At 37.6% G+C, this 11,145-nt stretch overlaps 1 non-coding gene across 1 annotated transcript; it reads left to right on the forward strand.

Annotated features, from left to right (window-relative positions):
• Positions 1-9,519: 9,519 nt before the first annotated feature.
• Positions 9,520-9,626, forward strand: LOC122090248. The gene has a single exon (XR_006143488.1). It is a non-coding gene; the product is annotated as a small nucleolar RNA R71 (small nucleolar RNA).
• Positions 9,627-11,145: the final 1,519 nt, after the last annotated feature.

An 11,145-nucleotide genomic window follows, 5' to 3' on the forward strand; every position in this document is an offset into this window, starting at 1 on the left:
TTGATCTCCATTCCAGTTATCATCAAATTCGTTTGCGACCGGAGTATGTACACAAATCTGCCTTCCACACCCATGATGGCCACTTTGAGTTTCTCGTCATGCCATTCGGCCTTACAAATGCCCCTTCTACTTTTCAGGCCACAATGAATGCCATTTTTTGTCCATTTTTGAGAAAATTTGTGTTGTTGTTGTTGTTGTTTTTTTTTTTATTTATTTATTTTTATGATATACTTGTTTATAGTAGCTCTTGGAGTACTCATCTGTTTCATTTGAAAGAGGTTCTACAGACTTTGCAGTCCCATGTTCTTTATGCAAAACGTTCCAATTGCTCTTTTGGACAGCAGACGGTTGAATATTTAGGCCACATTGTCTCTGCTCAAGGTGTCGCAATGGATGAATCCAAAGTAACAGCTATGTTGCAATGGCATGTACCTGGTTCGGTCAAGGATTTACGAGGTTTTTTTGGGCTTACAGGTTATTACAGGCACTTTATTCGTGATTATGCCAACATTGTTGCCCTTCTAATAGATTTACTTAAGCGAGGTACCTTCCAATGGACTACTTCAGCCTAGAAAGCTCTTGAGGATTTGAAACATGCTATGACAATAGCTCCAGTATTGACACTACCGAATTTTTCTCTTCCATTTATTTTGGAAACAGATGCTTCTGGGTATGGCGTGGGTGCTGTGTTGTCTCAGGGAGGCTACCAAGTAGCTTATTTTAGCAAGAAACTCTCTCTTAAGATGCAATCGACTTCTACTTATGGTCGAGAAATGTATGCTATCACAGAGGCAGTGTCGAAATGGAGACAGTATTTGCTTGGTAGTAAGTATTTCATTCGAACATACCAAAAGAGCTTAAAGGGATTGACTGATCAAACTATTCAAACATCGGAACAGCATCAATGTCTCTCCAAATTATTGGGTTTTGTTTTTGAAATTTTATACAAACCTGGGAAGGATAACGTTGCAACAGATGCGCTATTGCGTACACCATTGTAGTTCTTTGGTATTCTGTCCTTGTCAGCCCCATCATTTGATTTTTTTAGGTCAGTTACGTTTGGAGGTTATTTCTAATCCAACATTATAGGTAATATGCAATGGTTTGGCTACTGACCCTTCTTCATATGTAGGGTACATTCTTAAAGAGGGCCTTTTGTATTTTCAACAATGTTTAGTGATTGCAGTTGATTCTACACTCAAAGACATTTTCCTTCATGAGTTTCATTCATCTCCGATAGGGGGCATGCTGGTTTCCTTAAAACCTATACAAGATTGGCTGCTAATTTCTTTTAGCAAGGAATTCATGCAGAAGTCAAGCGCTTCGTTGCCCAGTGTCAAATTTGCTAGCAAATCAAGTCATTAAATACCTCTCCAGCTGGGTTGCTATAGCCTCTCCCCCATTCTTGAATAGGTGTGTGAAGATATTGCTATGGATTTTATCATGGGGTTGCCACATTTTGAGGGAAAAACGGTGATTTTGATTATCATTGATCGGTTAACCAAGTACGCTTATTTTTGTGCTCTGCCAAGTAATTTTACTAGTCATATGGTAGCTGTTGTATTTACTTCCACAGTCACCAAACTTCATGGCCTTCCACGCACTATAGTGAGTGATAGGGACCCTGTTTGAGATTTTAAATGTAACCGCAAGTGTACGGATCCGTGTAGCTACGGGTCGAACACAGGGAGAACAGTCACTTTATTTTTTTTTATTTCTTTTAATAATGTGAAAGTGAACCAATTAATGGTTGTGATCTAATTCTAATTACCGTCCTAAACATATGTATCTAAAATAACGTCCTAACCATTCGTCATCTAAGAATTTAAAGACACAAGCCACACAATTAAAATTAAATAAATAAATAACTGAAAATAAACAACCCACGCAATTAAAAATAAAAAATAAAGGAAAAAAAGCTGAAATAAAAATAAAGTAAAAGAAAGGGGATAAAGCTAGAGAGAGACTCACAAGTAGGTTTCTCTACTTAGCCCGAGGGATGCATCATAATATGAGCTTCCCTACTTGATCAGAGAATCACTCTTACAAGGGTTACTCTACTTGGCTTTAGGGAAAGGGAGACAATTAAAATAAAAGCAATAAATTGATGGTTCTATGGCTAGGAGGGGCAAAGCCAACACATACACTAGCCATGAACCTTGGGGGAAAGGGATAGCAATAATGTAACGACTGAAATTAAAGAAAGAAAGGGTAGTCAGAAGAGGGAATGAGAGGGGGGAGAGAAGACTACTGAGGGAGTCTACTTACATGAACTTCAACCGTTGAACTGAAAACTTGATCGATTTGAGATACTACCAGTACTAAAAACCAGATTTAGAATAAACAAAATCTGAAATTTCTAGTACTAGAGAAAACAAATCTGAAGAAAAAAAAATTGAACTTGTAAGACATGCTTCATAGCTTGTTCTTGCCACTTAGAACTAAGCCTAGAACTAAAACTTGAAAATTACAACTTCAATTACCTAAATAATAAAAATAAAAGACTAAATAAAAAATAAAAGTGCTTGCATTAATTGAATAAAAGAACTTACAGAAGTATTTAAAGCATAAACCTAGAACTAGAGATAGAGAAAGAGATAAAGCAAAAAAAACCCTATAAGAAGAATGAATTAGAGAGGAAGAGAGGGACAATTTTTTAGAGTTTTGTGGACTCCCTTTTATAGGGAATAGGAGAGAGAGAAGGATGTCCAAGGGTGGATCCCCTTGGACGATTTTGTGGTGAGGTGGAGGAGAGAGAAGCGAGAAAACGCATGGAGAGATCTCCCACGATTTTCTTGCATTTTTTTCCCTATTTTTTTTATTTTTCTCTCTCTTCTTGCACAAGAAACCCCCCTTGGCCGATTTCCTTTGAGTAATGAGTAGGAGAGAGAAAATATTCTAAAAAAAACCTCAACAAAATAGCAGCTAAGAGGTTTGAACTTGAGACCTCCTAATAAGGAAGAGATTTTGCACACCACAACTCACCAACTACGCTAGGTAGTTGTTGTTATCAAAAACGAATCTTCAATCACTTAAGAATGTAGTCCATTGATTCTTGTTGGCATTTGAAATATTCCTTATATCCTTGGGACAATTGCAGACGGGCTGGTTCTACATCTCGGTTCAGTTCTGATCCATTATTCTTTTTCTTGCCCGAAAATAATAATCACTTGTACGGTTGACCAAACGAATGTGTACTTTTAATTGAACACGTCCATCTTGCTCAGAATTTCATCTTCTTCACAATCATAAAAAGAAATAGGAACTCTTTACGTGTAAAATTAAAGATATAGCGCCCAATAGTCCTTAAGGCATTGAAAGTTTAAAACCTGCAAAAAGAGAGTAAAACCCAAGGTAGCTCCATTCTAAATATGTAAAATGCATGATTTACTATCCTAGATTTCACACATAAATGTGCTCATCAGAATTCCCCCACACTTAAACTTTGCTAGTCCTCAAGCAAAACAAAAAGAAAAAGAATAAAAAAAAAAATAACTCACTTTCGTAGGAATCACGGTTGCACTTAGCATGTGCAATAAGCCTTTAAACCCCTAAGTTACCCTAGTGGACGAGTTGTGTCTCATGGGTGTTTGCAGTGAATATACACCCAAAATTCAGAATAAATAAATCCCAACCTTGGCTAAAGGAAAGGCTCATACCGATCTAGAGCAAAGATAATTTTTCTTACAAGGGACCCCCACACTTGAACTTTTATTACCCTTGATCAATTCCAGGCACTAGAATATTTCTTAATTTGGAACTCACCTCGTCTCTTCCAAAACATCCTTATCTTAAGGCAAAACCACTTGTGAAGAAATAGGGAACCAATGACTAAGGCAGTGGAGTGTTTTTTACCAAAAAATATTCCTAAGCATTAATGACATTTGCACATTTTTTTCTTCTTTTTTTTTCGCTTAAACTCTATTCTACTCCACTACTTTTGGCCTGAATGACATGGTGGAGCAAACACCCGACACCCAAGTTACTATGTAGCTTCGCTTTTTGCATATGCCCACAAAGATAGTGATGCTAGATTTCCTTCAGAAGTTTCCTCCCAAGGAATTTCGATTAAGACACCACACTTCTTGAGGCGCAATGCCCTGTCTAGTTTCAAGGGAATCAACTCTTATTCTTCTTTATACCACATTTCACATTTCATTTAAAATTGTGCATTGTCAACCTATGCCAAATTAAAAAGAAGGTCTCAACTCTAAATCAAAAGTACAAGGAACCCACAGACTTACATATGGTCCAACACCATAAAACAGGGGTCTCTTATTTTTCAAAAGAAAGTCCCATCTCAAGACACAGGTTTGTTTCTATCTTCTCAACAGGGTTTTTATACGTTCAAAATGGGTACCTTAGTCAAAACTTTTATTTTCATACATCAAGCAACCGAATGGTATGATCATTAGCCAAAAGCCAAAGTAGGACTTCATCCTTTAGCAAGCTAAAAAATAAAAAAATAAAAAATAAAAAACAAATAAAACAAAGTGGAAAAAAAAAACAGAAACTGGTTTCCCTCCCCCACACTTAAGTCATGTAATGTCCTCAATGCATGGAAAGAATTAAAAACAAAGACAATGCAAGGGGGTCATACTTGATTAAAAGTTAGTCATCAGTGTAAAGAGGTTCATGGAGATCCATGACCTCTTCACTACCAGTATTAGGAAACTCAAATGAATGGCTTTAAACGCTGACCATTAACCTTCGAAATTACCCCTGTTTCTAGATTCAAAATCTCCACAATCCCATGGGGATATACATTATGGACAATAAATGGACCATCCCATCGGGATCTAAGCTTACCAGGAAAAAGATGCAATCGAGAGTTGTACAATAAGACCTTATCACCAATTGTAAAAGATTTACGCAGAATGTGTTTATCATGGAAAGCTTTGGTCTTTTCCTTGTAAATCCTAGAACTTTCATAGGCTTCATTTCTAAGTTCCTCAACTCAGACAGTTGGAACCTGCGATGAATTCCCGCATCAGGCAAATCAAAGTTGAGCTACTTGATAGCCCAAAAGGCCTTATGCTCCAACTTAACTGGTAAGTGACAAGCTTTTTTATACACCAAACGGTAGGGAGACTGACCAAGATCGGTCTTAAATGCAGTCCAATGGGCCCACAAGGCATCAATGAGCCTAAGGGACCAATCCTTACAGTTGGGATTAACAGTTTTCTCCAAGATTTGTTTGATCTGCCTATTAGACACCTCCACTTGGCCACTAGTTTCAAGGTGATAAGGGATAGATAACTTATGGATGATCCCATACTTTTTCATTAGGGCCTCAAAAGGCTGATTACAAAAATGAGTACCCCTATCACTAATTATTGTATGTGGTTCATCAAAGCGGGAAAAAATGTTCTCTTTGAGAAACTGGACCACCACTTTGTGGTCATTAGTTTTATAAGGTATGGCCTCTATCCATTTAGAAACATAATCAACGGCCAAAAGTATATACAAATTCTCAAAGGAATTAGGGAATGATCCCATAAAATCGATGCCCCAAACATCAAAGATCTCAACTACCAAAATAGGGTTGAGGGGCATCATGTTCCTTTTATTGATACGGCCAAAAGACTGACAGGCAGGACAAGCCTTGCAAAAATCAAAAGCATCTCTAAAAAGAGTGAGCCAATAAAATCCGCATTGAAGAATCTTTGCAGCAGTTTTCTTAGGTCCAAAGTGTCCATCACATGCATGATCATGACAAAAAGAAATAACAAAATGTTGCTCATAATCAGGAACACATCATCAGATAATCTGATCCGGACATATCTTAAATAAATAAGGATCATCCCAGAAAAAGTGCTTAACTTGGGAATGGAATCTATACTTATCTTGGGTGGACCAGTGATCCGGAGTCACATATGAAACTAAGAAGTTGACAATGTCAGCAAACCATGGTTCACTGGACATTATAAATAACTATTCATTTGGAAAGTTCTCGTTGACTGGAGAATCGACAGTCAAGGAATTGGGAAGCCGGGATAAATGGTCTGCAACTAGGTTTTCAACTCCTTTTTTATCCCTAATTTCTAAATCAAACTCTTGCAAAAGTAAAACCCACCTAATGAGACGGGCTTTGGCATCCTTCTTCTAAACTAAGTATCTGAGAGCAGAATGATCAGTATACACCACCACATGTGAACCAACTAAGTAAGACCGAAACTTTTCTAATGCAAACACAATCGCTAAAAATTCTTTTTCAGTGGTTGTATAATTGAGTTGTGCATCATTTAAGGTCCCACTAGCATAATAAATGACAGTGGGCAACTTATTAATCCTTTGACCCAAAACCGCTCCTATGGTAAAATCTGAAGCGTCACACATCAGTTCAAAAGGTTTAGTCCAAATAGGTGGTTGAACAATGGGTGCATTGGTCAACTCCTTCTTAAGTTGTTTGAAGGATTCTAGGCACTCTTTAGAAAACTCAAAAGTTTAATCTTTGGTAAGTAATGAAGTGAGAGGTCGGGCTAACTGACTAAAGTTCTTAATAAACCTTCTGTAGAAGCCCGCATGCCCTAGAAAAGACCGGGCATCCTTAACAGATTGAGGAGGTGGTAAATTATCAATTAAATACACTTTGGCTCTATCTACCTTAATTCCCTCCTTGGATATTACATGGCCTAAAACAATACCAGATTTAACCATGAAATGACATTTCTCCCAATTCAAAATCAAATTCTTAGATATGCACTTTTTCAAAACTAGAGAAAGATGATGAAGACATTCAGAATAGGAATTTTCATGAATTGAAAAGTCATCCATAAATACTTCTAAGAATTTTTTGACCATGTCAGAAAATATGCTCATCATGCATCGTTGGAACGTAGCAGGGGCATTACAAAGCCCAAAAGGCATACGCCTGTAAGCAAATGTTCCATATGAGCATGTAAAAGTGGTCTTATGTTGGTCCTCTAAAGCAATTGGGATCTGGTTATAGCCAGAATATTCATCAAGAAAACAATAGTATTCATGTCCAGCTAACCTCTCTAACATTTGGTCAATGAATGGCAATGGGAAGTGGTCCTTCCAGGTTGCCACATTAAGTTTCCTGTAGTCTATGCACACTCTCCACCCAGATTGGACACGGGTTGGAATTAGTTCATTATTGGCATTGAAAACTACAGTCACACCAGACTTCTTAGGCACTACGTGAACTGGGCTTACCCATTGGCTGTCAGAAATAGGATAAATTATTCCATGATCCAAGCACTTTAGGATCTCTTTCTTAATAGTTTCCATTATCACTGAGTTGCTCTTCTTTGGGGTTCCGTGGATGGTTTGGAATCCTCCATAAGATGTATATGATGTTGCACAATAGAAGGGCTTATACCCTTGATATCAGCCATGGTCCAATCTAGGGCTTCCTTATTATCTTTTAACACTTTAAGTAACTCCTCTTCCTGACTAGAAGTCAAATTTGAAGAAATTATTACAGGAAGAGTCTAGTTATGCCCTAAGAAAGCATACCTCAAATTAGATGGCAACTCCTTAAGATCTAGCTTAGGGGGCTCAACTATGGAAGGTTTGGGAATGGAATTGGAAAGTGGTCCTAAGGGCTCCACAGGTGTGTGAAGACTCAAGACTTCAGAAAAAAAAATTTCACTATCATCATCCAACTCATCCATACACTCTTGGAATTCTGAATCAAAATTAATATCAAAGTTGGTAATTAAATCATCAGAAAAATCCAGAAAATCCTCAATCATATTAATCTCTTCTTCCATATGTGGTTGCTTGCCTATCCTAAACATGTTAAACTCAACAGTTTGGTTACCAAAAGATAATCTTAGGAAACCATTCCGGCAATTGATTAATGTATTACTAATAGCCAAGAATGGTCTTCCTAGAATTATTGGGATCTCATCCTTGGTTGAGAAGGGCTTGGTATCTAACATAATGAAATCAACAGGGAAAATAAATTCTCCCACCTTTAGTAAAACATCCTTAACCATCCCTTTAGGAATTTTAACAGACCTATCTGCCAACTAAAGAGTAGTTCCAGTGGCTTTCAATTCTCCCAATTCAAGTTGCTTGTACACATGGTAAGGTAAAAGATTCACACTTACGCCAAGGTCAAGTAAGGCATGCTCAATGTAGGTATTGCCTATGACACAAGATATGGTAGGGTTCCCTAGATCCTTATACTTGGCTGCTATAGACTGAGTAATTATGGAACTAATGTTACCTGTCAAGAACGCCTTTTTGGGCACACTAGTGATACGTTTATGAGTACACAAATCTTTCAGTACCTTTGCATAGGTAGGGATCTGGGATATGGCATCCAAAAGAGGAATGTTCACTTCTACCTTTTTGAAGATTTCTAAAATTTTATCCATGGACACAGTCTTCCTTTTGTTTACCAAGCGATTAAGAAATGGGACAGGATGAACATAAGGACTGTTAGGGATTTACCCATATTCAGAATAATCATTTTTGATTTCCTCAACTAAATCATCTTTAGTTTCAGAAAAAATCTTTAGATTCATCAGATGAATCTGAAACAAGAGGCACACTTGTATCCTCAACTGAAGGAGAGTTAACATGAGTAATAGATGAAGAAGATTTAGGAACGCTCTGTTGGTACTCTCTACCACTCCTAAGTGCATAAACAATATTACATTGGTTAAAGGGCCCTTGTTGGGTTGACCTTGTACTATATTCAGTGGTACATTAGTTGATGTTTGTGAACTAACAGGCTGATGATGCCTAGGGTTAGGCTCTGGTTGACTGGGTAAAGTTTCTTTCTCCCTCTCACGCATAATTGAGACAATTTGAGTGAATTCTCTCGTAAGATTTTGATGACTTGTAATGAGGAGGGTCATATTTTTTTTCAAGTCACTTATTCTACTTGCCTTTGCAGTATTAGTAAACCCAAGGGGTTGCTGATAAGATGATAGGAGAGGGGCCCTAGGAAAACTAGCCTGAGGTTCTACATTTGACCTAGGAAAAGTATTTTGAGAAAAAGATTGTTGTGCAAAGGGAGGCCTTTGGAGTCCAGGTTGACATTGATTATGGAAATTAGAATGCCCTGCTTGGTTGCCTTGATTCCAAGAGAAATTTGGGTGATTTCTCCATCCTGGATTGTAGGTATTACTATATGGATTATTCTGGTATAATGCATTAACACTATCATTAGAAGTGCCCCCAGAGGTGTTGGGGCATTCTTTTAGGAGATGTCCAGGAGACTGGTACCAAGCACAAATCTTAACCAAATTGACTGATGATGGCTCTCTAGAAACAATAGCCTCAATTCTCTTGATTAGGCTATCCAAATGGGCTTCCTTGGCTACTATCCCATCCACAAAATATCATTTTTCTCCTATGGTTCTTTCACTCTCTTGGGTTGATTCCCACTCACGAGTATTATCAGCTAAGTCAAGTAAGAATTCTCATGCCTTTCCTTCATCTGTAAATGATGTGAATCTCTCAGGGCACATAGACTCTATCATTTGAGTTGGGTAATCAATACCCTCATAAATTATTTGATATAAATACCATAGGTCTAGGCCATGGTGAGGGCATTCTTGGAGTAGATCCTTGAATCTCTCTATAAGTTTGGAAAATGACTCACTAGGCTTTTGCCTAAACTGAAGGATATCACTTCTAAGCTTATTGATCTTGTGAGTTGGGAAAAACTTCTTAAGGAAGACAACTGTGAACTGTTCCCATGAGGTTATGGAATTTATGGGTAACCCATACAACCACTTCTTAACTTGGTCTTTCAATGCAAAAGTGATAAACCTAAGCTTAACAGCATCATCAGAAAACTGTTGGATCTTAATTAGAATACATACCTCTTCAAATTTCCTTAGAAATAGGTATGCATCCTCAGAGGTCAACCCATGAGAGTGGGGCAACATAGTGATGTATTGAGATTTAAGTTCAAAATTATTGCCCTGGGCTTGTGGTAGAACTATGCAGGAAGGTTGGACTGTTCTAGCAGGGTAGAACCTATCTTTCAGAGATTTAGGTGAAGGGTTTTGCTGTTGGTCTCCCATATTGAAGGCTTTTAAAGAGAGCAAACGTATAGGGTCACTACTTGTTGGATCTCTTCTTTCTAATCGATTCTTAGTATTACGTACCCACCTAACACTCATGCAACAGAAAACTACCCACAACTAAAGTAAGACAAGCACAAAAGAATGGATAGCAAAACTTTTTTTTTTTAATGATTTTTTGATTTTTTTGATTTTTTTGATTTTTTTTTTGGCTTTTTGGGAGCTTACCGGCAGGGATCCGGGGTTGCTCAGGTCAATTCCTGAGGTACTGCTACAGGGCGAAACCTGTCTTTATCATACTGTGAGGCATGACGACCTCCACTGATACAACTATTATTGCAAGTTGTTCTTCTCAGGAATTCAATAAAAGAAAAGGAAAAATATAAAACAAAGCAAACAAAGCACTCCAATTTACCAAAAGAAAGTGAAAAATAACATGGAACTATCTCCCCGGCAACGGCGCCAAAAACTTGTTTGAGATTTAAAATGTAACCGCAAGCGTACGGATCAGTGTAGCTACGGGTCGAACACAGGGAGAGCAGCCACTTTATTTTTTATTTCTTTTAATAATGCGAAAGTGAACCGATTAATGGTTGTGATCTAATTCTAATTACCGTCCTAAACATATGTATCTAAAATAACGTCCTAACCATTCGTCATCTAAGAATTTAAAGACGCAAGCCACGCAATTAAAATTAAATAAATAAATAACTGAAAAATAAACAACCCACGTAATTAAAAATAAATAAATAAATAAAGGAAAAAAATTCTGAAATAAAAATAAAGTAAAAGAAAGGGGATAAAGCTAGAGAGAGACTCACAAGTAGGTTTCTCTACTTAGCCCGAGGGATGCATCATAATATGAGCTTCCCTACTTGACCAGAGAATCACTCTTACAAGGGTTACTCTACTTGGCTTTAGGGAAAGGGAGACAATTAAAATAAAAACAATGAATTGATGGTTCTATGGCTAGGAGGGGCAAAACCAACACATACACTAGCCATGAACCTTGGGGGAAAGGGATAGCAATAATGTAACGACTGAAATTAAAGAAAGAAAGGGTAGTCAGAAGAGGGAATGAGAGGGGGGAGAGAAGACTACTGAGGGAGTCTACTTACATGAACTTCACCCC

The sequence above is a fragment of the Macadamia integrifolia genome, chromosome 9 (genome assembly GCF_013358625.1).
Source record: "Macadamia integrifolia cultivar HAES 741 chromosome 9, SCU_Mint_v3, whole genome shotgun sequence".
NCBI lineage: Eukaryota > Viridiplantae > Streptophyta > Magnoliopsida > Proteales > Proteaceae > Macadamia > Macadamia integrifolia.